This window comes from Bombina bombina, chromosome 5 (genome assembly GCF_027579735.1).
Source record: "Bombina bombina isolate aBomBom1 chromosome 5, aBomBom1.pri, whole genome shotgun sequence".
In the NCBI taxonomy this organism is placed as follows: Eukaryota; Metazoa; Chordata; class Amphibia; order Anura; family Bombinatoridae; genus Bombina; species Bombina bombina.
In genome coordinates, this window is record NC_069503.1 from 620,677,515 (window position 1) to 620,705,334 (window position 27,820).

Here is a 27,820-nt window from a genome sequence, read left to right on the forward strand (position 1 = left end):
TGCAAAAAAGCAGCGTTCAGCTCCTAACGCAGCCCCATTGTTTCCTATGGGGAAACACTTCCTAAGTCTGCACCTAACACCCTAACATGTACCCCGAGTCTAAACACCCCTAACCTTACACTTATTAACCCCTAATCTGCCGCCCCCGCTATCGCTGACCCCTGCATTTTATTATTAATCCCTAATCTGCCGCTCCTTACACCACCGCAACCTACGTTATCCCTATGTACCCCTAATCTGCTGCCCCTAACACCGCCGACCCCTATATTATATTTATTAACCCCTAATCTTCCCCCCCCAACGTCGCCGCTACGTACCTACAATTATTAACCCCTAATCTGCCGACCGGACCTCACCGCTACTATAATAAAGTTATTAACCCCTAATCCGCCTCACTCCCGCCTCAAAAACCCTATAATAAATAGTATTAACCCCTAATCTGCCCTCCCTAACATCGCCGACACCTAACTTCAAGTATTAACCCCTAATCTGCCGACCGGACCTCGCCGCTACTCTAATAAATGTATTAACCCCTAAAGCTAAGTCTAACCCTAACACTAACACCCAGCTAAGTTAAATATAATTTAAATCTAACGAAATAAAATAAATCTTATTAAATAAATTAATCCTATTTCAAGCAGCTACAATATAAATTATAATTATATTGTAGCTATATTAGGATTAATATTTATTTTACAGGCAACTTTGTATTTATTTTAACCAGGTACAATAGCTATTAAATAGTTAATAACTATTTAATAGCTACCTAGTTAAAATAAATACAAAATTACCTGTAAAATAAATTCTAACCTAAGTTACAATTAAACCTAACACTACACTATCAATAAATTAATTACATACAAATACCTACAAATAAATACAATTAAATAAACTAACTAAAGTACAAAAAATAAAAAAAGAACTAAGTTACAAAAAAAATAATAATAATTTACAAACATTATAAAAATATTACAACAATTTTAAGCTAATTACACCTACTCTAAGCCCCCTAATAAAATAACAAATCCCCCCAAAATAAAAAATGCCCTACCCTATTCTAAAATAAAAATTGAAAAGCTCTTTTACCTTACCAGCCCTTAAATGGGACTTTTGTGGGGCATGCCCCAAAGAATTCTGCTCTTTTGCCTGTAAAAAAAAAAACCATACAATACCCCCCCCGCAACATTACAACCCACCACCCACATACCCCTAATCTAACCCAAATCCCCCTTAAATAAACCTAACACTAAGCCCCTGAAGATCTTCCTACCTTATCTTCACCACGCCGGGTATCACCGATCCGTCCAGAAGAGGGTCCAAAGTCTTCCTCCTATCTGGGCGATGTCTTCATCCAAGCGGGGGCTGAAGAGGTCCATCATCCGGCTAAAGTCTTCATCCAAGCGGGGGTTGAAGAGGTCCATCATCCAGCTGAAGTCTTCATTCAAGTGGGGGCTGAAGAGGTCCATCATCCGGCTGAAGTCTTCTATCAAGCGGCAGCATCTTCAATCTTCTTTCTTCCGGCTCCATCTTCATCCCGCCGACGCGGAACATCCATCCTGGCCGACGACTTCCCGACGAATGACGGTTCCTTTAAGGGACGTCATCCAAGATGGCGTCCCACGAATTCCGATTTTGGCTGATAGGATTCTATCAGCCAATCGGAATTAAGGTAGGAATTAAGGTAGGAAAATTCTATCAGCCAATCAGATTCAAGTTCAATCGGATTGGCTGATCCAATCAGCCAATCAGATTGAGCTCGCATTCTATTGGCTGATCGGAACAGCCAATAGAATGCGAGCTCAATCTGATTGGCTGATTGGATCAGCCAATCGGATTGAACTTGATTCTGATTGGATGATAGTATCCTATCAGCCAAAATCGGAATTCGAGGGACGCCATCTTGGATGATGTCCCTTAAAGGAACCGTTATTCGCCGGGAAGTCATCAGCCAGGATGGATGTTCCGCGTCGGCGGGTTGAAGATGGAGCCGGAAGAAAGAAGATTGAAGATTCCGCTTGATAGAAGTCTTCAGCCGGATGATGGACCTCTTCAGCCCCCGCTTGGATGAATACTTCAGCCAGATGATGGACCTCTTCAGCCCCCGCTTGGATGAAGACATCGCCCGGATAGGAGGAAGACTTCGGACCCTCTTCTGGACGGATCGGTGATACCCGGCTTGGTGAAGATAAGGTAGGAAGATCTACAGGGGCTTAGTGTTAGGTTTATTTAAGGGGGGTTTGGGTTAGATTTGGGTGGTGGTTTGTAATGTTGGGGGGGTATTGTATGTTTTTTTTTACAGGCAAAAGAGCAGAATTATTTGGGGCATGCCCTGCAAAAGGCCCTTTTAAGGGCTGGTAAGGTAAAAGAGCTTTTCAATTTTTATTTTAGAATAGGGTAGGGCATTTTTTTTATTTTGGGGGGCTTTATTATTTTATTAGGGGGCTTAGAGTAGGTGTAATTAGCTTAAAATTGTTGTAATATTTTTATAATGTTTGTAAATTATTTTTTTATTTTTTGTAACAGTTCTTTTTTAATTTTTTTGTACTTTAGTTAGTTTATTTAATTGTATTTATTTGTAGGTATTTGTATGTAATTAATTTATTGATAGTGTAGTGTTAGGTTTAATTGTAACTTAGGTTAGGATTTATTTTACAGGTAATTTTGTATTTATTTTAACTAGGTAGCTATTAAATAGTTAATAACTATTTAATAGCTATTGTACCTGGTTAAAATAAATACAAAGTTGCCTGTAAAATAAATATTAATCCTAAAATAGCTACAATATAATTATAATTTATATTGTAGCTACCGTATATTAGGGTTTATTTTAGAGGCAAGTATTTAGCTTTAAATAGGAATAATTTATTTAATAAGATTTATTTTATTTCATTAGATTAAAATTATATTTAATTTAGGGGGGTGTTAGTGTTAGGGTTAGACTTAGCTTTAGGGGTTAATACATTTATTAGAGTAGCTGTGAGGTCCAGTCGGCAGATTAGGGGTTAATAATTGTAGGTAGGTAGCGGCGACGTTGAGGGGGGCAGATTAGGGGTTAATATTATGTAGGTGTCGGCGATGTTAGGGGCAGCAGATTAGGGGTACATAGGGATAATGTAGGTGGCGGCGGTGTGTGGTCGGCAGATTAGGCGGTTAAAATTTTTTATTAGAGTGGCGGCGATGTGGGGGGGGGGGCTTCGGTTTAGGGGTACATAGGTAGTTTATGGGTGTTAGTGTACTTTAGAGCACAGTAGTTAAGAGCTTTATGAACCGGCGTTAGCGCAGAAAGCTCTTAACTCCTGGCTTTTCTCTGCGTCTGGAGTCTTGTCGTTAGATTTCTCACGCTCACTTCAGCCAAGACTCTAAATACCAGTTTTAGAAAGATCCCATTGAAAAGATAGGATACGCAATTGGCGTAGGGGGATCTATGGTATGGAAAAGTCACGGCTGGAAAGTGAGCGTTAGACCCTTTCCTGACTGACTCTAAATACCAGCGGGCGGCCAAAACCAGTGTTAGGACCCCCTAACGCTGGTTTTGATGGCTAACGCAGAACTCTAAATCTAGGCGTAAGAATACATTTACTGCCAAATAACACCCCATTATGTCTTCAGTAGCATCTCCTGAGTACAGTGATACCACCCATGTATAGGTGTGTCGGGCTCTGTGGGCTAAAAGGCCTTATTTTTAGGGGCACAATCCAGTTTTTCAACTTGGAATTTTCACATCTGTCATCATGCACCCATGTCCTATTTGGGACATTTCTGAAGCCGGCCAATGAAATTTACCCCATCAAACCATATATTTTTGAAAAGTAGACACCCTAGGGTATTTCAAATGCTGGTATTTTAACACTTTCCATGCACTAATTCTACCCCCAGTCTTTGTCAAACCTTTGGGTAGTCATTTTTTTTGTGTTATTTTTCACACACTTTGTACTTTAGGCATGGATTCTCAGTTCCTGTTATGTGATACTGCCAAGAAAACACCTCAATTTGTGTTCAACAACATCTCCTGAGTACAGTGATACCACCCATGTGTCAGGTTCTCTGGGGGCTAAAAGGCCTTATTTTTATGTTTAAATAATTTTTATTGAAATTTTGCATAGTACATAAGATTCCAGCCGTCGTTTCATATAAAATTAACAAAACTATATAAGGACAACATATCACACTTCCATGTATAAACATAAAAATATAAATATAAACTGGATCTACTAGTGTTATAGTCTCTAACCATTCTCAACAGTCTTGTTGATTGACAGTCCCAGAATTTGTTTTAAGATTGAAAACTACAGTAGTCTTCCCTATCATGACTTAAACGTAAACATGGAGAGCAATCTGGAGTAGAGCGACTGTTCTTTCTAAAGAAATATATTCCTCCGGGAATACATATATATACATATACTCGTATATAAAAAAATGAACAAATAACAAGAACAACAACAATAATAAATAACCTTCAGAATATCAGAAACTCTGTTTGATTTTGAATGTTCTCGACAAGAGTACCTATTGGGATCATCACCACTTATCGAAAAGTCATATCTATTGCGTCTATATAATATATATATATATATATATATATATATATATATATATATATATAGATAGAGAGAGAGAGAGAGAGAGAGAGAGAGAGAGAGAGAGAGAATGAAAAAAGGTCAAGCAGAGTATTCAGCTCCATTCCTAAGTGTCCAATAGAACCAGACCTCATCATTAGTTTCCTTAGTACCCATAGACCAAGATGCTGATTCGTACATTGTGTATATAAATTGAATCTTATTTTTAATTTCGGGCCATGGGGGTGCCCCTACCTTCCAGTATCTCGCTATGCATGTTCTTGTTACTGTGCACAAGATTTTGATGAAAGTATTGATTAGTCTATTGTATTTGTGAAGCTGGGTATGAAGTAATGCTTGTGTGATAGTGAGATGTATTCTTTCATCTAAAATATAGCTAATTAGCGAGGAAAACCTTCTCCATATGTTTTTTATGTCTGTACAATCCCACCACATATGTCTATATGTACCCAGTTCCCCACAACCTCGGTAACATAGTCTGGAACCGTTAGGGATCATGTGGGAGGATCTCAAAGGGGTTAGATACCATCTGTACATTGTTTTCAGGGAATTTTCTTTTAGATCTACACTCATTAGTCCTCTACCCGCTGAGGTGAACACCTCATTCCACTGATCTCTAGTCAGGACAAGTTCTAGATCTGCTTCCCATCGGAGTAGAATTGGGCTTTTAGTAACATCTCCAATTTTTTGCATCGCTATATATAGTCTACTAATGGAGTGCTTTGGCCTATTTTCTTCCAAACAGATGGCTTCCAACAGGGTTTTAGGTCCGTCTGCCTTTAGTTTAAGATATTTATTCATGGAAGAGGAAACCTGGAGGTATAAATACCATTGTAACTTAATAGGGTGTAGTTTGTCCCTTAACTGTGGGAACATCATAATTTTGTTTTGTATCATTAGGTCTGCCACACGATGTAAAACTTTATTTTCCCATTTGTTTATATCTCTATGGAACTCCTTCTGCAATATATATCTAATGGGTATCAGGGTGGATCTAGGCGGCTACATTCCCCTTCTCATAGCCCATTCAGACCATATTTGGGTAGAATTATCTGTCACTAAAGATCTAATTGTTGTTGTTTTATTCACTAGGGATATCTTATCCCATAATCTAGCATCATTGGATTATCTTCCCTCCAACTCCACTTCTAGTTGAATCCATATAGCTTCCCGTTTTGACCTTGCAACCAGGACATCCTGGGCTAGTCTAGCTGTTCTATAGTAATCAAGTAGGTTAGGGATTCCCAGGCCTCCTAGAGATCTATGGGTCATCATTAATTTTTGACAACCTGGCTGATTTCTTCCCTTTAATAAATGTTAATATGTCAGATTGTATGCTTGCTAGTTCTGGATGTATGATTTTAATTGGAAGGGCCCTGAAAAGGTAGAGGAGGCATGGTAGGACATTCATCTTAATCGTGGAAATTCTTCCTAACCAGGAGAAACCATATTTCTTCCAATTTAGTATGTCTTTTCTAATTGACTTATATAGAGGGGTATAATTCAACTTATATAATTGCTGAGTTTTAGTTGTTAGGTGGATACCCAAATATTTTAGGGATTGTTTAGCTGTTCTGATTTCAAAGTTTACCTCTAGTAGTTTTTGGGTGTGAGTAGGTATTTCTATAGGGAGAATTTCACATTTGTCTATATTAACGCGAAAACGAGATATATCAGCAAATTTGGTCAGCACTTCAAATAGGTTAGTGAGGGAAATAAGCGACTTAGTGATCGTGAGTAAGCTATCATCTGCAAAAAGGGTCAGTTTATATTCAGAACTTTTTATCTTAACTCCCGAGATATCCGGGTGTGCTCTGAGTCTGGCTGCCAGCGGCTCAACACAAAGCGCAAATAACAGAGAAGATAAAGGGCATAAAGGGTTTATTTTTATTTTACAGGCAGCCAATAGTATTGAGTTTGCATTCTATTGGCCGTTCCAATAAGCCAATAGAATGTGAGCTCAATCCTATTGGCTGATTGCATCAGCAATTAGGATTTTTTCACCTTTAATTCCGATTGGCTGATAGAATTCTATCAACCAATCGGAATTCAAGGGACGCCATCTTGGATGACGTCACTTAAAGGAACCTTCATTCTGGAAGAAGACTTTGATTGAAGAGGATGCTCTGCGCCCAATGTCTTGAAGATGGACCCGCTCCGCGCCGGATGGATGAAGATAGAAGATGCCATCTGGATGAAGACTTCTGCCCGTCTGGAGGACCACTTCTTCCGGCTTGAATGAAGACTTCTCCCAGCTTCGTTGAGGACTTCTTGCCGCTTGGATGAAGACTTCTCCCGGCTTCGTTGAGGATTGATGTCCGGTCTTCAAAACTGTAAGTGGATCGTCGGGGGTTAGTGTTAGGTTTTTTTTTTTTTTTAAGGGTTTATTGGGTGGGTTTTATTTTTAGATTAGGGTTTGGGCAATTGAAACTTAAATGCCCTTTTAAGTGCAATGCCCATCCAAATGCACTTTTCAGGGCAATGGGGAGCTTAGAGTTTTTTAGTTAGGATTTTATTTGGGGGGGTTTGGTTGTGTGGGTGGTGGGTTTTATTGTTGGGGGGTTGTTTGTATTTTTTTTACAGGTAAAAGAGTGGATTTCTTTGGGGCAATGCCCCGCAAAAGGCCCTTTTAAGGGCTATTGGTAGTTTAGGCTTTTTTATTTGGGGGGGGGGGGGAGCTTTTTTTATTTTGCTAGGGCTATTAGATTAGGTGTAATTAGTTCTGATAATTTCTTTTTTTATTTTGTGTAATTTAGTGTGGTGTTTTTTTTTGTAATTTAGGTAATTGTATTTAATTTAGGTAATTTATTTAATTGTAGTGTAAGGTTAGGTGTTAGTGTAACTCAGGTTAGGTTTTATTTTCCAGGTAAATTTGTATTTATTTTAGCTAGGTAGTTATTAAATAGTTAATAACTATTTAGTAACTATTCTACCTAGTTAAAATAAATACAAACTTGCCTGTAAAATAAAAATAAACCCTAAGCTAGCTACAATGTAACTATTAGTTATATGGTAGCTAGATTAGGGTTTATTTTAGAGGTAAGAATTTAGTTTTAATAGGAATTATTTAGTTATTAATAGTAGGTTTTATTTAGATTTATTTTAATTATATTTAAGTTAGTGGGCGTTAGGGTAAGACTTAGGTTTAGGGGTTAATAAATTTAGTATAGTGGTGGCGACGTTGGGGGCGGCAGATTAGGGGTTAATAAATGTAGGTAAGTGGCGGCGATATTAGGGGTGGCAGATTAGGGGTTAATAATATTTAACTAGTGTTTGCGAGACGGGAGTGCAGCGGTTTAGGGGTTAATATGTTTATTCTAGTGGCGGCGATGTCCGGAGCGGCAGATTAGGGGTTAATAATTTTATATTAGTGTTTGCTATGCGGGAGGGCCTCGGTTTAGGGGTTAATAGGTAGTTTATGGGTGTTACTGTACTTTTTAGCACTTTAGTTATGAGTTTTATGTTACAGCTTTGTAGCGTAAAACTCATAACTACTGACTTTCAGTTTACGGTATTGATCTTGGCGGTAAAGGATGTACCACTCACTTTTTGGACTCCAAGGCAGACTCGTAATACCTACGCTGTGAAAGTCCTTTTGAAGAAAGACTTTACGCAAATTGCGTAAGTTAATTTGCGTTAAGGCCAAAAAAGTGTGCGGTGCCCCTGAATCTGCAAGACTCGTAATACCAGCGGTAGTGAAAAAGCAGCGTTATGAGCCTTAACGCTGCTTTTTCACTCAAACCGCAAAACTCGTAATCTAGCCGCATGTTATTTTATGTTTAGTTTTAATTAATTTACTTAGTTATGCTTTTTAACAAAGGATACCAATATAACAAAGTAGGCTCCAAAGCAGCAATGTACTACTGGGAGCAAACTGGTAATCGTGGCTACACACATTTCTTTCTTGTCATTAGCTCATCAGATGAGTTCAGCTAGCTCCCAGTAGTACATTTCTGCTCTGGAGATGATATTAACTATGTGTTTAACTCCTTATATACAAGCAACAGCGCAATAACGCCATGATTTAACACATTGCAGCATTTTCTTTTTGCCTTTTTTTCTTTTTAAGTAAGAGGAAAAAATGTTATTGGTACAATTAGTATTACTCTTCTGCTGCATTTTTATCGGTCTTGGGTAAGTGGAAGTTTCAAAACTTTATATATTGTATAAAAACTTCCCTAAATATAAATCATTAGTGCACTGCACAGCAGGCTCAAAACCATAACTGCAGTAAGTACCCTACACGGTTAACTCCTTGACTGCTGCTGCTACATTGGACTAAATTTGGGTACAAGGTTAACCTCTTGGATGCTGTAATTTGTATACAACGCCACATGCAGCTTTAACCATTTGACTACTACAGCATTTTTATTTGAATTTCATGATAGAACAACCCCTTAAGTGCTAAATGATTGTGGGCAACCAGCAAGGTAAACCGTGGGACACTAAATGAATACTAAGATGAGCTGTTTAACCCGATGGAAGCTGCACTGCTTGTGGTTGACCTACAACAATTATCCCTCTGCATATGCGAGTATCCTATATATTTAACCAATAGGACACTGCAGTATAAGATACTATTGTGTAAGTACTATATATTTAACCAATAGGACATTGCAGTATAAGATACTATTGTGTATGTACTATATATTTAACCAATAGGACACTGCAGTATAAGATACTATTGTGTATGTACTATATATTTAAAGGGACAGTCTACCATATAATTGTTATTGTTTTAAAAAGATAGATAATCCATTTATTACCCATTCCCCAGTTTTGCACAACCAACACTGTTATATTAATACACTTTTTATTTCTGTGATTACCTTGTATCTAGGAATCTTCTGAAAGCCCCCTGATCACATGACTGTGACTATTTATTATCTATTGTCTTAAATTTAGCATTGTTTTGTGCTAAATCTTAAATAACCCCCTGTGCCTGAACACAGTGTTATCTATATGGCCCACGTGTACTTTCTGTCTCTTTGTGTTGAAAAGAGATTTAAAAAGCATGTGATTAGTGATGTCCCGAACTGTTCGCCCGCGAACGGTTCACGGCGGACTTTGGTTGTTCGCGTTCGCAGCTGCGGGCGAACACATGCGATGTTCGATCCGCCCCCTATGTGTCATCATTGCGGAAACTTTGACCCTGTATGTCACAGCCTTCTGACACATTAGAGCCGATCAGCATCAGACACTCCCTCACAGACCCTCCCCTCTTCTTGGCAGCAGCCATTTTAGACTCATAACGACCTTGCTTTGTTAGTGAGAGGACGTTTTGTGTTGCTGCTGCTGACATTATAGGGAAATAGATAGCTAGGCTAGTGTATTTAGTGTCCACTACAGTCCTGAAGGACTCATCTCATCTCTGCTGCAAGGACAGCACCCCAAAAAGCCCTTTTTAGGGCTATAATTCGAGCCGTTTTTTTTTTTCTTCGTATTTTTATTAGCATTTGCCTGGCTTTCAGCCTGTGTGTAAGGCTCACAGCATATGCTGTGATTACTGCCACCACTGATATCTGCCTAACAACATTAGTTTAAATTTTACCAACTAAAATTTGAAATTATTTTGCTATTGTAATTTATTTTCATTTTCTATCAGGCCTGTGTCACACAGCATATACTCTGTTTCATTGCTCTGTGCCAGCCACCAGTGGTCATATCCGCTTATAACATTATTTTAAATTTAAAAAAAAAACTTTGAAATCATTTTGCTAGTGTAATCTAATGTAATTTTCTATCAGGCCTGTGTCTGTCAGGCTCACACATTTTATACTTCAGTTTTTTTCAGTCTTTTGGTTAATTGCTCTGTGCAAGGCAGCCACCACTCATATCTGCTTCTCCTTATTTTAAATTAAAAAAAAAACCTTTTAAATTTTTTTGTTAGTGTAATCTAATATCATTTTCTATCAGGCCTGTGTGTTTTGCTGACTTGCAGAGCATACTGTGTTTAATTGCTGCCCTCCCTAGTCTATGAGCCACGACTCATATGTGTTTAACCTTTTTTTAATATCCCCCCCAAAAAAAACTTTAAATCATTTTTCTAGTGTAATCTAATTGTATTTTCTATCAGGCGTGTGTGTATCAGACTTACAGAGCCTACTGTTTTTAATTGCTGCCCTTCCAAGGCTATCAGCCACGACTCATATGTGCTTAACCTTTTTCTTTAAATTCCCCCAAAAAATCTTTAAATCATTATGCTAGTGTAATCTAATTTTATTTTCTATCAGGCCTGTGTCTAACTGTTTTTCTGACTTACAGAGCATACTGTTGTTAATTGCTGCCCTACGTAGCAGCCAGCCAGTGCCACCACTCATATGTGCACTGCTTAACATTATTTTAATATTAAAATATAAACTTTTAAATTATTTTGCTAGTGTAATCTAACTTAATTTTCTATCAGGCCTGTGTTTTTCTCACTTACACATAATACTGTGTTAAATTGCTGCCCTACCTACCAGCCACGACTCATATCTGCCAGCCTGTGTGCCAGGCCCAACTAGCCAATTAGTGCCACCAATCATAGTTGTTTTAACAGTATTGAAAAAATTGTAAATCATCACTTTTTTTGACTGTGAATCTGCAGTCTAGTAGTGCTATTGAATTGCATTTCCCTCCTGTCTGCCAGCCTGTGTGCCAGGCCGACATGCCAACTATTTACACCAATCCTAGTTGTTGTAACAGTATTGTTAATCTTTAAAATTACAAATTGTTCGATTGTGAATCATCAGTTTGCTCGTGCCATTGAATTGCACTTTTCTCCTGCCTGCCAGCTTGTGTGCCAGGCCCAACTAGCCAATTAGTGCCACCAATGATATTTCTTGTAACAGTATAGAAAAAATTTAAAATCATAAGGTTTTTGACTGCAAATCTTCAGTCTCCTATTTCCATTGAATTGCAGTTTCCTCCTGCCTGCCTGCCAGCCTGTGTGCCAGGCCCAACTAGCCAATTAGTGCCACCAATCATAGTTGTTGTAAAAGTATTGTTAATATTTTAAAATAAACATTGTTTGATTGGGAATCATCAGTTATCTTGTGCCATTGAATTGCAGTTTCCTCCTGCCTGCCAGCCTGTGTGCCAGGCCCAACTAGCCAATTAGTGCCACCAATCATAGTTGTTTTAACAGTATTGAAAAAATTGTAAATAATCACTGTTTTGACTGTGAATCTGCAGTCAACTAGTGCCCTTGAATTGCATTTTCCTCCTGCCTGCCAGCCTGTGTGCCAGGCCGACTTGCCAACTAGTTACACCAATCATAATTGTTGTAAAAGTATTGTTAATATTTAAAATTTAAAATTGTTTGATTGTTATTCTGAATCATCAGTTTGCGCGTGCCATTGAATTGCACTTTCCTCCTGCCTGCCAGCCTGTGTGCCAGGCCCAACTAGTCAATTAATGCCACCAATAACAATTCTTGTAACAGTCTTGAAAAAATTGTAAATCATCACTGTTTTGACTGTGAATCTGCAGTCTACTAGTGCCCTTGAATTGCATTTTCCTATTGCCAGCCTGTGTGCCAGGCCCAACTAGCCAATTAGTGCCACCAATCATATTTCGTGTAACAGTATTGATAAAAATTTAAATCATAACTGTTTTGACTTTGAATCTTCAGTCTCCTAGTCCCATTGAATTGCAGTTGCCTGGCCCACTTGCCGTTTCCAACTAGTGCCACCAATCATATTTGTTCTAACAGTATTGTCAAATTTTTTTCAAAATAAATTTTTGGACTAAGAAGCATGACTCAGCTAGTTTAATCTAATTGCAGTTGCCTTTCTCGCAGCGTGTGTGCCAGACAGACCCATTTGCAAACAATCATATTTGTTGTCACAGTACTTCTAATATTTAAAAAATTTACAATCTGTGACTTTTAAACATCTGTCTTTTTTTGGTTGTCAGTCTCACAGCGTATACTGTGCCCACTTGCCCAGTGCCACCACTCATAGTATTGTCAGTGTCCATTTTAAAAAAAAATGACAGGCAGAGGCAGGCCACCCCGCAGGTTCCATGGTCGTGGTGCTGTGATTCCTTTAGACACTACAAATATGCACATTGTTCAGATGCCGGGTGCCAGGGGGGGATGCGAAAAGTTCTGAGGAGGACCTAGTTGAATGGCTAACACAGGACACCCAATCTTCTACAGCTTCTGCTCCTAGTCCTCCTAACCTTGACGCACCATCTACGTCCAGCTGTGCTTTGGGCAGGTCTCAAGTGACCAGTGCCACTCGCCCGCCTGTCGCCACCACCAACACTAGCACCACAGCCGCTTCACTTGATCTTTTACAGGAGTTATTGACACATCAGTTGGAAGAAATGAGTGATGCGCAACCATCATTGACAGAGGATGTAGATAACAGTGATATGTCTCAGTCAGGCAGCATTACAGACATAGAGGTACGGTGTGATGATAATGATGATGATGTTGTACCCGCTGCTGCTTCCTTTCTTGATGTTTCAGATACAAGTGAAGCGGTTGATGATGATGTGTCGGTGGATGTCACGTGGGTGCCTGCTAGAAGAGAAGAAGAAGAGGGGGAAAGTTCAGATGGGGAGACAGAGAGGAGGAGGAGGAGGAGGAGACGAGTTGGAAGCAGGGGGAGGTCGTTGCAAGGAGATAGTGGCACAGTCAGACAGCATGTATCGGCACCGGGGTCAGCCAGACAGCACGCCGACGCCCATCAACGCATGCGGTTGCCACCACCAGAATGCCGTCATCGCAGAGCTCAGCAGTGTGGCATTTTTTTTGTGCGTCTGCCTTTGACAACAGCGATGCCATTTGCAACCTGTGCCAAAAGAAACTGAGTCGTGGGAAGTCCAACACCCACCTAGGTACAACTGCTTTGCGAAGGCACATGGTCTCCCATCACAAACGCCGATGGGAAGAACATATGAGTAGAAGCAGCACACAAAGTGAAAGCCGCCCTCCTTCTCCTGCTCCAGCATCTTCAGCCACGTCAACCACTGCTGTCCTACTTGCCCCCTCTCAACCATCCTCCACTGAGTCTCTCTTACGTAGTAGTTCCTTGTCATCTGCCCACAGTCAGCTGTCTGTCAAGGACATGTTTGAGCATAAGAAGCCAATTTCTCAACGTCACCCCCTTGCCCGGCGTCTGACAGCTGGCTTGTCTGAACTCTTAGCCCGCCAGCTTTTACCATACAAGCTGGTGGAGTCTGATGCTTTAAAAAAATTTGTATCTATTGGGACACCGCAGTGGAAGGTACCTGGCAGAAATTTCTTTTCACAAAAGGCAATCTTAAACCTGTACTCTGTTGTTCGAAAGGAAGTTATGGCATGTCTGGCACACAGCATTGGGGCAAGGGTCCATATGACCAAGGATAGCTGGTCTGCAAAGCATGGTCAGGGCAGGTATATCACCTACACTGCGCATTGGGTAAACCTGCTGACGTCTGACAAGCATGGAATGCGTGGCTCTGCAGAAGAGTTGGTGACACCGCCACGACTTGCAGGCAGGCCTGCTGCTACCTCCTCTGCTCCTCCTACTCCATCCTCTTCCATAACCTCTTCCATAACCTCTTCCTCGGCTGCGTCTTGCTCCACATCTATGGCACACCCCAGCTCCCCAGGTACTATGCTACATCCCGGGTACGGCAGTGTCACGCCGTCTTGGGGTTGACTTGCCTGAAAGCGGAGAGTCACACCGCACCAGCACTCCTGACCGCCCTGAACGCACAGGTGGATCAGTGGCTGACTCCGCACCAACTGAAGATTGGCAAGGTTGTTTCTGACAATGGAAGTAATTTGGTGGCAGCATTAAAATTGGGCAAGTTGACACATGTGCCGTGCATGGCACATGTGTGTAATCTGATTGTACAACGATTTGTCCATAAGTACCCAGGCTTACAGGACGTCCTGAAGCAGGCTAGGAAGGTGTGTGGCCATTTCAGTCCTACACGGCCATGGCGCACTTGTCTGATATCCAGCGTCGAAACAACCTGCCAGTGAGGCGCTTGATTTGCGACAGCCCGACACGGTGGAATTCAACACTCCTAATGTTTGACCGCCTGCTCCAACAAGAAAAAGCTGTTAATGAGTATTTGTATGACCGGGGTGCTAGGACAGCCTCTGGGGAGCTGGGGATTTTTTTGCCAACTTACTGGACGCTCATGCGCAATGCCTGTAGGCTCATGCGTCCTTTTGAGGAGGTGACAAACCTTGTCAGTCGCACCGAAGGCACCATCAGCGACATCATACCATTTGTTTTCTTCCTGGAGCGTGCCCTGTGAAGAGTGCTGGATCAGGCCGTAGATGAGCGTGAAGAGGAAGAGTTGTGGTGTCCATCACCCCCACAAACAGCCTTATCAGCATCGCTTGCTGGACCTGCGGCAACGCAGGAAGAGGATTGTGAGGAAGAGGAGGAGTCAGAGGAGGAATGTGGGTTTGAGGAGGAGGAGGAGGAAGACCGAGCACAACAGGCATCCCAAGGTGCTCGTTGTTGTCACCTCTCTGGTACCCGTGGTGTTGTACGTGGCTGGGGGGAAGAAGATACCCTCAGTGAGATCAGTGAGGAAGAGGAACAGGACATGATTAGCTCGGCATCCAACCTTGTTCAAATGAGTTCTTTCATGCTGTCGTGCCTGTTGAGGGACCCTCGTATAAAAAAGCTGAAGGAGAACGACCTGTACTGGGTGTCCACCCTCCTCGACCCCCGGTATAAGCATAAAGTGCCTGAAATGTTACCAAATTACCGCAAGTCAGAAAGGATGGAGCATTTAAAAAATAAATAAAAAAAAATGCTTTACACAGCGTATAAGGGTGATGTCACAGCACAAAGGGAATGTAACAGGGGAAGAGATGAAAGTAATCCTCCTCCTCCCACGACCACGGCAGCAAGGACAGGACGCTTTCCTGATGTCTTGTTGATGGAGGACATGCGTACCTTTTTAACTCCCATGCATCCCCAGAGCCTTTCGGGATCCAGCCTCAGAGAAAGACTCAACCGACAGGTAGCAGACTACCTAGCATTAACTGCGGATCTCGACACTCTGAGGAGCAATGGACCCCTTGACTACTGGGTGTGCAGGCTTGACCTGTGGCCTGAGCTATCCCAATTTGCAATTGAACTTCTGGCCTGCCCCGCTTCAAGTGTCCTGTCCAAAAGGACCTTCAGTGCAGCAGGAGGTTTTGTCACTGAGAAGAGAAGTCGCCTAGGTCAAAAAAGTCTTGACTATCTCACCTTTATTAAAATGAATGAGGGATGGATCCCGAAGGGACTGACATTGGGCGATACATTTGAGTAAAAAAGGCCTGATGATGAGATGAGCTGGCTTGGGCTACAACTGGTACACACGCTGGCTTTTTTTTTATTATAATGCAGGATGACTTGCTTGACTTATCCGCCAACAACTAGTGTTCAAGCCACAAGCTTTTAGGGCACTTTCTAAATGTTTTACAAACATCAATTTTTCTGGCCGCTGCTACAGCAGTGGCTACAACAATACCCAATTTTTCAGTCATTTGTACATGCCTAATTTTTCTGGCCTCTGCTGCTGCTCTGTGGGTACAAAACTCAAATCAAAAAATAAGGCACATAACAGTGATTAAACTGTTAAGAATAGTACAACTTAACACACCACTCAAATCTGGTGGACCATGAAATTGCATGCGCAGTGCCCCAAATGTGAAGGAGGAGGACCGACCAAGCATCTTTATCCGTCTCTTGGTTGCTCTAAATTATCTACGGGTTCCATCGATGCCATACCTGTAGTTTATTGTGCAAAAGGGTGGCATATGTGTTGTTTCATGCTGTTGTGCCTATTGAGGGTCGTGGCCCATGGTATAAAAAGGCTGAAGGAGAACGACCTGTAATGGTTGTCCAAGCACATTTTTTTGAAAAATGTTCCTGGTTCCTCTCAATTATCTCCGGGTTCCTAAAATCAATGGCATACCTGTACTCGATTGTGCAAAAGGATGGCATATGTGGTGTTTCCTGCAGTTGTTTCTGTTGAGGGTGCTGGACCCTCTTATAAAAAGGCTGAAGGAGAACGACCTGTACTGGGTGTCCAAGCATGTTTTTTTGGCCAATTTCACGTTTCCAAAAAATGATCTCTGGGTTTCTAAAATCAATGCCGTACCTGTACTCTATTGTTCAAAAGGATGCCATATGTCCTCTTTCCTGCTGGTGTTTTATATGAGGGTCCTGGAGCCTCTTATAAAAAGGCTGAAGTAGAAAGAATTGTACTGGGTGTCCAATCATTTTTTTGGTTCAATTTCCCGGTTGCAACAAATTATCTCCGGGTTTCCAAAATCAATGCTGTACCTGTACTCTATTGTTCAAAAGGATGCCATATGTCCTCTTTCCTGCTGTTGTTTTATATGAGGGTCCTGGAGCCTCTTATAAAAAGGCTGAAGTAGAAAGAATTGTACTGGGTGTCCAATCATTTTTTTGGTTCAATTTCACGGTTGCAATAAATTATCTCATGGTTTCTAAAATCAATGCCTTCCCTGTAATCTATTGTTCAAAAGGATGCCATATGTCCTCTTTCCTGCTGTTGTTTCTGTTGATGGTCCGAGACACTCTTATAAAAAGGCAGAAGTAGAAAGAAGTGTACTGGGTGTCCAATCATGTTTTTTGGTTCAATTTCCCGGTTGCAAGCAATTATCTCCGGTTTTTTAAAATCAATGCTGTACCTGTACTCTCTTGTTCAAAAAGATGCCATCTGTCCTCTTTCCTGCTGTTGTTTCTGTTGAGGGTCCTGGACCCTCTTATAAAAATGACGAAGTGTACTGGGTGTCCTGTCCAATCAATGTTTTTTTCTATTTCACGTTTCCTAACAATTATCTCTGGGTTTCTAAAATCAATGCCTTGCCTGTAATCTATTGTTCCAAAGGATGCCATATGTCCTCTTTCATGCTGTTGTTTCGATTGAGGGTCCTGGACCCTCTTCTAAAAAGGCCTAAGGATAAAGAAGTGTACTGGGTGTCCAATCAATGTTTTTTTTCTATTTCCCAGTTGCAAAAAAATATTTCTTGGTTTCTAAAATCAATGCCTTACCTGTAATCTATTGTTCAAAAGGATGCCATATGTCCTCTTTCCTGCTGCTGTTTTTGTTGAGGGTCCTGGACCCTCTTCTAAAAAGGCCTAAGGATAAAGAAGTGTACTGGGTGTCCAATCAATGTTTTTTTCGATTTCACGGTTGCAACAAATTGTTGTTCCAAAGGATGCCATATGTCCTCTTTCCTGCTGGTGTTTCGGTGGAGGGTCCTGGACCCTCTTATAAAAAGGCCAAAGGAGAAAGAAGTGTACAGGGTGTCCTGTCCAATCAATGTTTTTTTCTATTTCACGTTTCCTAAAAATTATCTCTGGGTTTCTAAAATCAATGCTGTACCTGTAATCTATTGTTCAAAAGGATGCCATATGTCCTCTTTCCTGCTGGTGTTTTTGTTGAGGGTCTGGGACCCTCTTCTAAAAAGGCTGAAGGAGAATGACCTGTACTGTACTGGGTGTCCAATCATGTTTTTTTTTTCAATTTCACGGTTCCTAATAAATATCTCTGTGTAAGTAAAATCAATGCCATACCTGTACTCTATTGTTCAAAAGGATGGCATATGTGGTGTTTCATTCTGTTGTGGCTGTTGAGGGTCGTGGCCGTGGGCCATCGTATAAAACGGCTGAAGGAGAACGACCTGTACTTCCTTGCTGCTCCTTTAAGGCAGGCAAGCTCTTTGCATACATGCCCACAGACTCTGTAATGCATGCCTCTTTTAGGGAGAGGTGCAGCCATAATGCAGGGTCAGAACCTCTGCCTGCAACTGTTATACTCGATTTTGTGAAAGGAAGTAACCTTACCATGGTTCCCTGCCCGCACGTATTGTTGTTATATTTTGGTGAGGGTAATCATGATGGCCATGTAGACCACCCCCGAGAGGCCTGGAAGTAAGGGATGAGATGAAAGTGCTAAGAATAGTACTACTTGAAACAACCGAGTTAGCCATGGGTGTTAGTCCAAGACCGCTTGGCTTTTTTTTGGGTTTGGGTGCGGCTAATCATGCAGGCCATATAGACCTGCAGCCATTCGGTGTTGTTTCAGGTATTAAACTAATAAGAACAGTACTACCAAAATACAGCCAATTAAGGGCCTAAGACTGAGCCAAGGTTGGATTGTAGTATTTTGTTAGGCTAATCATGATGGCCATGTAGACCATCCCCGAGAGGCCTGGAAGTAACAGGGATGAAAGTGCTAAGAATAGTACTAAATGAAACAACCGAGTTAGCCATTGGTGTTAGTCCAAGACCGCTTGGCTTTTTTTTGGGTTTGGGTGCGGCTAATCATGAAAGCCAGATAGACCTGCCACCATTTGGTGTTGTAACAGGTATTAAACTGCTAAGAACAGTACTACTTAACACAACCTAGTTACTATGGGTCCCAGAGCATATGTTTTGTTATTATATTTTGTAAGGGTAATCATGCAGACCATATAGACCTCCCCCAATAGGGTGAGTAACAGGTATTGAAATGCTAAGAACAGTACTACTTAACACAAAGCTACCATGGGTCCCAGAGCATATGTCTTATTATTATATTTTGTTTGGTTAATCATGCAGGCCATATAGACCTCCCCCGATAGGGTGAGTAACAGGTATTAAAATGCTAAGGACATTACTACTTAACACAACATAGTTACCATGGGTCCCAGAATGCATGTGTTGTTATTATATTTTGTAAGGGTAATCATGCAGGCCATATAGACCTCCCCCGACAGGGTGAGTAACAGGTATTAAAATGCTAAGAACAGTACTACTTAACACAACCTAGTTACCATGGGTCCCAAACCCAGAGCAGATGTCTTATTATTATATTTTGTATGGGTAATCATGCAGGCCGTATAGACCCCCCAAATAGGGGGAGTTACAGAGATTAAAGTGCTAAGAATAGTACTACTTAAAACACAACCTAGTTACCATGGGTCCCAGACCGCATGTCTTGTTATTATATTTTGTCAGGGTAATCATGCAGGCCATATAGACCTCCACCGATAGGGTGAGTAACAGGTATTAAAATGTTAAGAAAAGTACTAATTAACACAAGCTAGTTACCATGGGTCCAACACCGTGTGTCTTGTTATACTTTGTCAGGGTAATCATGCAGGCCATTTAGACCTCCCTTGATAGGGGGAGTAACAGGGATTACAGTTCTAAGAATAGTACTACTTAACACAACCTAGTTACCATGGGTCCCAGACCAGATGTTTTCTTGTTATACTTTGTCAGGCTAATCATGCAGGCCATATAGAGCTCCAACAAAAGGGGGGGTAAGAGGGATTCAAGTGATAAGAAAAGTTTTACTTAACACAACAAAATTACCATGGGTCCCAGACCGCGTGTCTTGTTGTTATACTTTGTCAGGGTAATCATAACCGCCATATAGACCTCCACCAATAGGGGGAGTTACAGGGCTGAAAGTGCTAATAGTACTACTTAACTCAACCTAGTTACCATGGGTCCAAGACCGCATGTTTAATTATTATACTTTGTCAAGGTAATTATATAACTAACAAATCTATCTATTTCTCTTTATCGATTCTATCTAACTATCAATCTATGTATATCTATCTATCTATCTTCTGTCCGGACTGTTTTGAGACAGACACTTGTGTTTTTGACAAATTTGAAGTAGGAGGACAGAACAATCATCTTCTTCCATCTCCCGGTTCCAAAAATGAAGGCCATATAGACCTCCCCCGATAGGGGTAGTAACAGGTTGTAGTAAACTGCTAAGAATAGTACTACTTAACAAGTTAACACACCACAGACCGCATGTCTTATTGTTATACTCTGTCAGGGAAATTATATATATTTCAAATCTATTTATTTATCTATCAAATCGATCGAACTATCAAACGTATCTATCAAATGTAGATTGCATCTATTGATAGACGTAATTCGTATCTATAAAATGTATATTACATATTTTGGTTGATGTCATTCGTATCTATAAAATGTATATTGCATCTTTGATTAGATAACATTCGTATCTATCAAATGTATATTGCATTTATTGATCGATGTAAATTGTATCGATCATATGTATATTGCATCGATTGAGCTATGTAATCTATGTATCTATCTATCAAATCTATCTATCTCGTGGTTGTGCAAATGGACTGTTTGCGGTTGATTGCGGTGCGTTACACTTGGAGTTTGCTCTGTCACTGTGAAGCGGCCGTAACCCTTACACTACCTGATAGATACATCATAACTTATGTTTTAAAGCACGTTATTGCAAACAATTTGGGAATGTTAGGTGATTTAGGCCATTTATGGGTTAAAAGCAGACTCTGCATAAACTATGTAATTTTCCATGGGAGTTTTGCCAGGGATCCCCCTCCAGCATGCCACAGTCCCAGTGTTAGTCCCCTTGAAACAACTTTTCCATCACTATTGTGGCCAGAAAGAGTCCTTGTATGTTTTAAAGTTCGCCTGCCTATTAAAGTCAATGGCGGTTCGCGAACAATACCGGAAGTTCGAGTCCGCCGTTCGCGAACCGAAATTTTTAAGTTCGCGACATCACTACATGTGATAAGAGGCAGCCCTCAAAGACTTAGTTTAAACTAAACATAGGTAGGCTCATATGCTAATTTCTAAGAATACCAAGAGAAAAAAGCAAATTTGATGATAAAAGTAAATTGGAAAGTTGATTAAAATTCCTATCTGAATAATGAAAGTTTAATTTATACTAGACTGTCCCTTTAACCAATAGGACACTGCAGTATAAGATACTATTGCGTATGCACTATATATTTAGCCATTAGGACACTGCAGTATGAGAAACTATTTTGTATATTTCAACTAAAAATACTAAATCATTAGCACATCTGAGCCATTCACTTTCCATGTGAAAATTGTCCCATATTTAAGGCAACATATTACCCCATCCTCATTATTTCCACCACGGACAACACTCTGCACCCCCAGGCTCTACGCAGGACATTGCTGCGGGATCCGCACACCCTATCTGGGTTTTGACTGAGATCCCTGCAGCAGAGGGAAAGCAACAACAATGGTCCTGGTAGCTGGAGTGTGGTGGAGCCAGGGTGTGTATATACACTGCAGGGCCGGCTGGCTACACAGTAGTACACAAGTGGCGCTATAAGTGCTTAGCATATGGGTTTAGAGAATCCCAACCTGAAGCAAATCCTGACTCTGGGTTCCAATACACTCCAGAGATATCACACAGGAACAGAAGTGGCATTTACTTGACACAAGGAGGCATGCTGGCCTGGAGATTTTTGTTCTGTGTATGTAATACCATGCTGTTTAATGCTAAAAGTCTAAGAGCTGTATATTTTATCGGCTGTGTATATAACCCTGTGCTATATAATGTACTAGGTGTCTGTATGACTACTGTATGTAAAAAATAATAAAAAACAGGACGTTTTTGCCGCAATTCAAAAAGTTATGGAGACACTGGGACAGTGTATGAAAAAGTGTGACAATCCCATTAAAAACAGGATGTCTGGTCACACTACCTTAGTTTAGCAGCCCCCCTGCCCCTCTTAGATAGATATTAATTGATTTCCTGTAGAATAAGCTGCATGCAGTGCCTGCCTCAAGTTATAGGCTGTCAGCACCACATTCGGGCAGAGAGATGGGAGAGGGAAAGAGGGGCGTGCAAGATATCAGATGCAGAACTGTCTGAGAAACAGTCTGCAGGAAGCAATTACCACCCTACCCCGGTCCCTCACTGTTTTTGGATATGGTGATTTTTTTAAAAAAATAACCACCTCAACTGTAAGTTGAGCACTACACACACACACCACTATTGTAAGACAGAAGGCAATACATATATGTTTTAATGCATAGCTTATAAACAAAATTTAATGTATTTTATCTTAAAGTACTTTTTAAATAAGTATCTGTGCACTTGTTAGCACCCGCCCACTTCCTGTACAGCTCCTAGCCCCTTTGATTTTTTTTTTATGTAGTGTGTGTTTTACCATACTGTGCAGTTGATGTATGAGCAAATAAGATAAGTTTTATTAAAATGTTCTCATTTAAACTTATCAACATCCTTATAAGAGTAAAAGAGAAAAAAAGAATGAAAATCAAAGAATCTGTTAACACTATTAATGATGACATCCAACCACTGCAAGGTAGTCCTAGATATCTGACTCATAAAAAGAAAATGGATGAGGTATTAAGAAAATGTGACCAGGATCAAGCCACCAGAAAGGGAAACAAATTTAACAGAGATAAGGAGGACTATGATCAGAATAAAGTTTATAACTGGATGATTATTCGCCAACAACATCGTTCAAATAGAAATAAAAACAAGTTTGCAAAAAAGAAACAACAACCCATACAACAAAGTGCCTCCAATATAGAACCAAAGTCAATTCTTAAAAAGAAGGACACTAAAAGGGTTGCTTTTAGTACTTCAGAGGGTGAATCCTCTGATTCTGAAGCAAACACTACTGCTAGTTCTTTCTCTTCAGTTTCATCTCTTTGCTCTTCCTCACCCTCTTCTTCTCCCTCCTCTTCTCCTCCCTCCTGTGTTTTTTTACAGAAACCCCTGAAGGAGGCTGCAAACCTGGAAGTGCGCCCAAAGACAAGGAGCTTAAAGGAAAAAGGAAAAGAAGGCGAAGAAGATGGAGAAAAGGAAGGGGGAAAACGAAACAAGAAACAGAAAAAGAGACATTAGAAAATGAAATGGAGCATGTATCCTCTAATGATATAAGCATTTTTAATATATCACAATATAGTTTATCCAAAGAGGAACATGCTATTCTATCAAAGGGTCTGGGCTTTGCCCCCACCAACAAGTTTTCTAGTTTCAGTACCCTACTTGATATTAATAAATTTGTCCGCAAATTAGCTTTGAAACGCTTTTTTGCTTTAACTAATGGAGATGTGGGTAATGAATGTGAAGTGGCTGAGACTACTGAGTCTGGCAGTGCTCATGTTGTATGTCCTGTACACTTACCTTTTCAAGATGCTTGTGTTGTTGCCACACTTGAATCCCTTTATAATCCTGGTGTTGATCATAATGGTGAAGAACCAAAAAATGCCCTGAAACACCCTGTAAAGAATAGTTCATTCTTCTACCCTGTTAATTTTAGGGGCCCTATAGTTAATGTATACCAAAAGGCAGTCCAAGAGGACATATTTAAACTTGAACAGGATGTGGATACCGGGAATTTTGGGAATGCTGCCACTTTTAATGCTGCCACCCCTAATCTGAATCGAGCAGAGCGTTTAGCCCTTAAGCATTTAAGAGAAAATAAAGATATTGTTATAAGGAATTCGGATAAGGGTGGCAGCATAGTTGTGATGGACAAGGTTTTTTACCTCCAAGAAGCTGACAGGCAACTGTCAGACCCTACTGTTTATCGCAGGCTTCCCGGCAATCCCACCTCCATGTTCAAAAAGGAACTAACTAGACTGATTGAGGATGGTGTCATTTTAGGAGTTTTTCTGCTAAAGATCTGGAGTCACTAATTCCTAATCACCCTATTACTCCTATATTCCATCATTTACCTAAGATACATAAGAATGCCACCTGTCCACCTGGTAGGCCGATTGTGGCAGGGATTGGGTCTCTTTTAGAGCCACTTGGAGAATGGATGGACAGTATCCTTCAGCCTATTGCTATGACACAATTAAGCTATTTGAAGGATACTTCCCATCTCCTTGCAACATTGGACACTATCAGGTGGGAGGAGGATTTTTGTTGGATAACTGCAGACATCACGTCTCTTTATACCAGCATACCTCAGCACCTTGGAATAAAGGCAGTTGATTTTTTCTTGGAACGACAGGGCAAGTTAGATGATACAGTAAGACTATATATAGGTGATGTTCTGAGATTTCTACTAACACACAACTTTTTTTCTTTTGACGGAGAGTTCTATCTGCAGATAAGGGGGACGGCCATGGGGGCACAATTTGCCCCGGCCTTTGCCAATATTTTTGTTGCCTGGTGGGAGCTAATGTACGTTTACTCCCCCACCAACCCCTGGTATGGACAGATAGAGCTCTTCGTCAGATATATAGATGACCTGCTCCTAGTGGTGCGCAGTGATAGGGATCCAGATCTTCTAAATAGTATGCTACTCTATTTCAGCACTAATGAATTGGGTTTGAAATTTACTGGTGAAATGAATACTAAAGAGATACATTTTCTTGATCTTACACTGTACACCGCTGGGGATACGATCATGACAAAAACATATAGGAAGAGCACTGCTGGAAATACAATCCTGCATGCCGCTTCTCAACATCCATCTAATTTAATTAAAGCTATTCCAAAGGGTCAATTTATCAGACTTTGTAGGAATACGAAGTCTGACAAAATTTATGATGAACAATCTTTGGAGTTAAAAAACAGACTCATCAACAGAGGATACAACCCCGATGACTTAGAAATATGCAGACAGCATGTTAAAACTAATAATTATAGGCTAAATAAGAGACATGGCTCTGAAAAACATGTGTCAGGGGACTCTGTGGTATTCTCTACTGAGTATTCACCACAATACATGAGTATAGTTGGTATACTTAAAAAACATCTCCATTTACTAATGGGTGATCCAATCTTAAAACCCCTGATTGGCAACTGTCGCTTTGTCTCAAGAAAGCCTAAAACTCTATCTAGATTTCTATCTCCCAGTATGGTTACAACCAAAAACCACCGAAATCCCACTTGCTGGCTTTCAAAGAAGGGTAATTTTAAATGTGGTGGTAGACAATGCACGACTTGCATGAATATAATAGTAGGTAATAGTTTTAGTTCCTCTTATGACAATAAAACTTACCAAATAGATTTTTATGCTAATTGTAGAACCTCTTACGTGGTCTACCTACTTACCTGTAATTTATGTAAAAGCCAATATGTAGGGAAAACGTCACGTGAGATAAGAACAAGACATGGTGAACATATTAGGGATGTTAAAAACTATTTTGTAGACTCTGCAGTAGCTAACCATTTCAATTATCATCACTTTAGTCATATTGCAGACATGTCAATACAAGTCATTGATAGAGTCACCCTCCCCCCAAGGGGTGGTAACAAAAATAAAATCCTAGATAGAAAAGAACTTTACTGTATCCTAAAATTACACACTAGGATACCTAATGGCATGAATAAGGAATGTGACATCAATTTCTTTATTGATACTTAGGTTTTATCTATATACTCTATTTACACATATACATTGATACACGGACTCCTTTCAAATTTAATTTGTATACTAAATATACATTTATTATTATTATTTTTATTATGAATTGGAAGACCATTTGAATAATTTATTTATTGAATTTGTACTCTTTTGTCTATTCAGTATATGTGTTTTAATATAGGAGTATTGGCTTTTTTGACTAGGCTGATAAACAATTTTGGATAATAATTTTGGATATTAACTTATTTAGTCTTTTAATTTTCCCCCTCTCTTTTTGTGCCTTTTCTGTATCCCTTTTTGCGCTTTTCTGTCTCATTGTGAGCCTAATTGGAGTATCTATCTATTTCTTTAATATTTATACTAGTAATAGATTTATAACAATTGCAGGGTGGTATATTATGTCTCTCTTTTATAACTCAATCGCCTCAGCATTAAATACATTAAAGAATACATCAGTATGTTTTAAAATTAATTGTTGGTGGGGGCAGGGTTAATTCCCTTGTGTGTATATAAGGGGTGTCTTGCTGTTACTAACTTAGCCTATGATTAAGCGCCACTAGGGGGCGCGAAACGCGTCAGGCAGTCTGTCCCTCTGTGTCTACCCTTCTGTCCGTATGTTGCTGGAGTTATTTTAAGCCTGTTTTTGTTTATGTGTGGCTTAAACTAATAAACTGCTGTTTGAATTTCACCCCCGAGTAGTGCCTGCCATTCTTTTTCTTTGGATTACATACCTTGGGCCTGATCTCCCTGGCTACGGCACTCCGGACTAACTGATTCATTATTGGAGGACCCTGTGACCCTGTGGTCTACCCGTAGTTCCGGTTCCGGATTAGTGCAGCCGCACGCCGAACTTCCCTTCTAACACTTTATTAAAATGTTGTAACTGTTTTATATCACTTTAATTGACACATTTATATACTGTATATATAGGCTAGATTAGGGTTGACACCTCAGCCACTTATGAGCTATACATGTTGCAAGGAGGAACATGAATAGTGCTTTGTAGGGTCACTATTTGTGTGCTGGTTAGGTGTGCAATGCATGTTGTCTTCTGCACACCCTGCAGCATGTGTAACTCATTAGTGTCCAGGAAACTATGGCTGAGGGGGGAAACCCTAGGCTAGATATGTGCATTCAGATCCTTTGTGAGGATCGGAATGAAGAAGTAGGGGGCCCCTTTCATGATTCAGAGAGAGAATACAATTTTAAATAACTTTCCAATTCACTTATATTATCCAATTTTCTTAATTCTCTTGGCATCCTTTGTTGTAGAAGCAGCAATGCAGTACTGGGAGGACGCTGAATGCAATGGGAGAGCCAATAACATTAGGCATAAATGAGCAGCCACGAATCAGCAGCCTCCGAGTCTACCTAGGTATACCTTATATCAGACATACCTCCTTAAATCCTTAGTCGGCGTCGCCTCGGCCCACTTAGCTGGCTCAGACCTCCTTAGCAGCTGAGCTGGGTCCTCCTTAGCAGCTCGGCTCCTTCCTTCACGTGTGGCCACTGTCTGTCTGCTGCAGCTGCCGCCTAAGCCTCTAGTGTGCGCACGGCGTGTGGAGGCGGAGCTGAGCAACCAGACAGAGCCAGGGCACAGGGCTGGTGATCATTAATATGTGGACCGGATTCCGGATTTATACACACACCGGCCGGTCCACATATTGTAGGGCAGGCTGCCACTTGCTTCCTTGTTACACTGGCTCTGCGCTCCTGTCTTTTGTTCCTTCCTACAGTCCAATAGTACTTGTCATGTTAACCGGCTCCTTTCCTTCATTTAGAGTCAATCAAATCTCCTCCACCACCTCATGCATAATTTCAGGATGTGCAACATCATATAAACCAGGATGCTTTGTGGTGTCCTGCTATACAGATGCCGAATTGTTAATAATTGACTTTGTTCTTGTTGGAAAAGTATTCTTCCTATGTCAATTATATGCTTGAGTGGGGATAAGGCAGCCGATGAAGAGCATGATGATTTAACCTGCATTACATCAATATAACCAGACAAGAAGAAATTCAAGTTCATTTAAATCCTGAATAAAAAAATTTAAACCACAATTGAATTCACTGCAGTCAGACTCAATTTAAATCATGGTTTTCT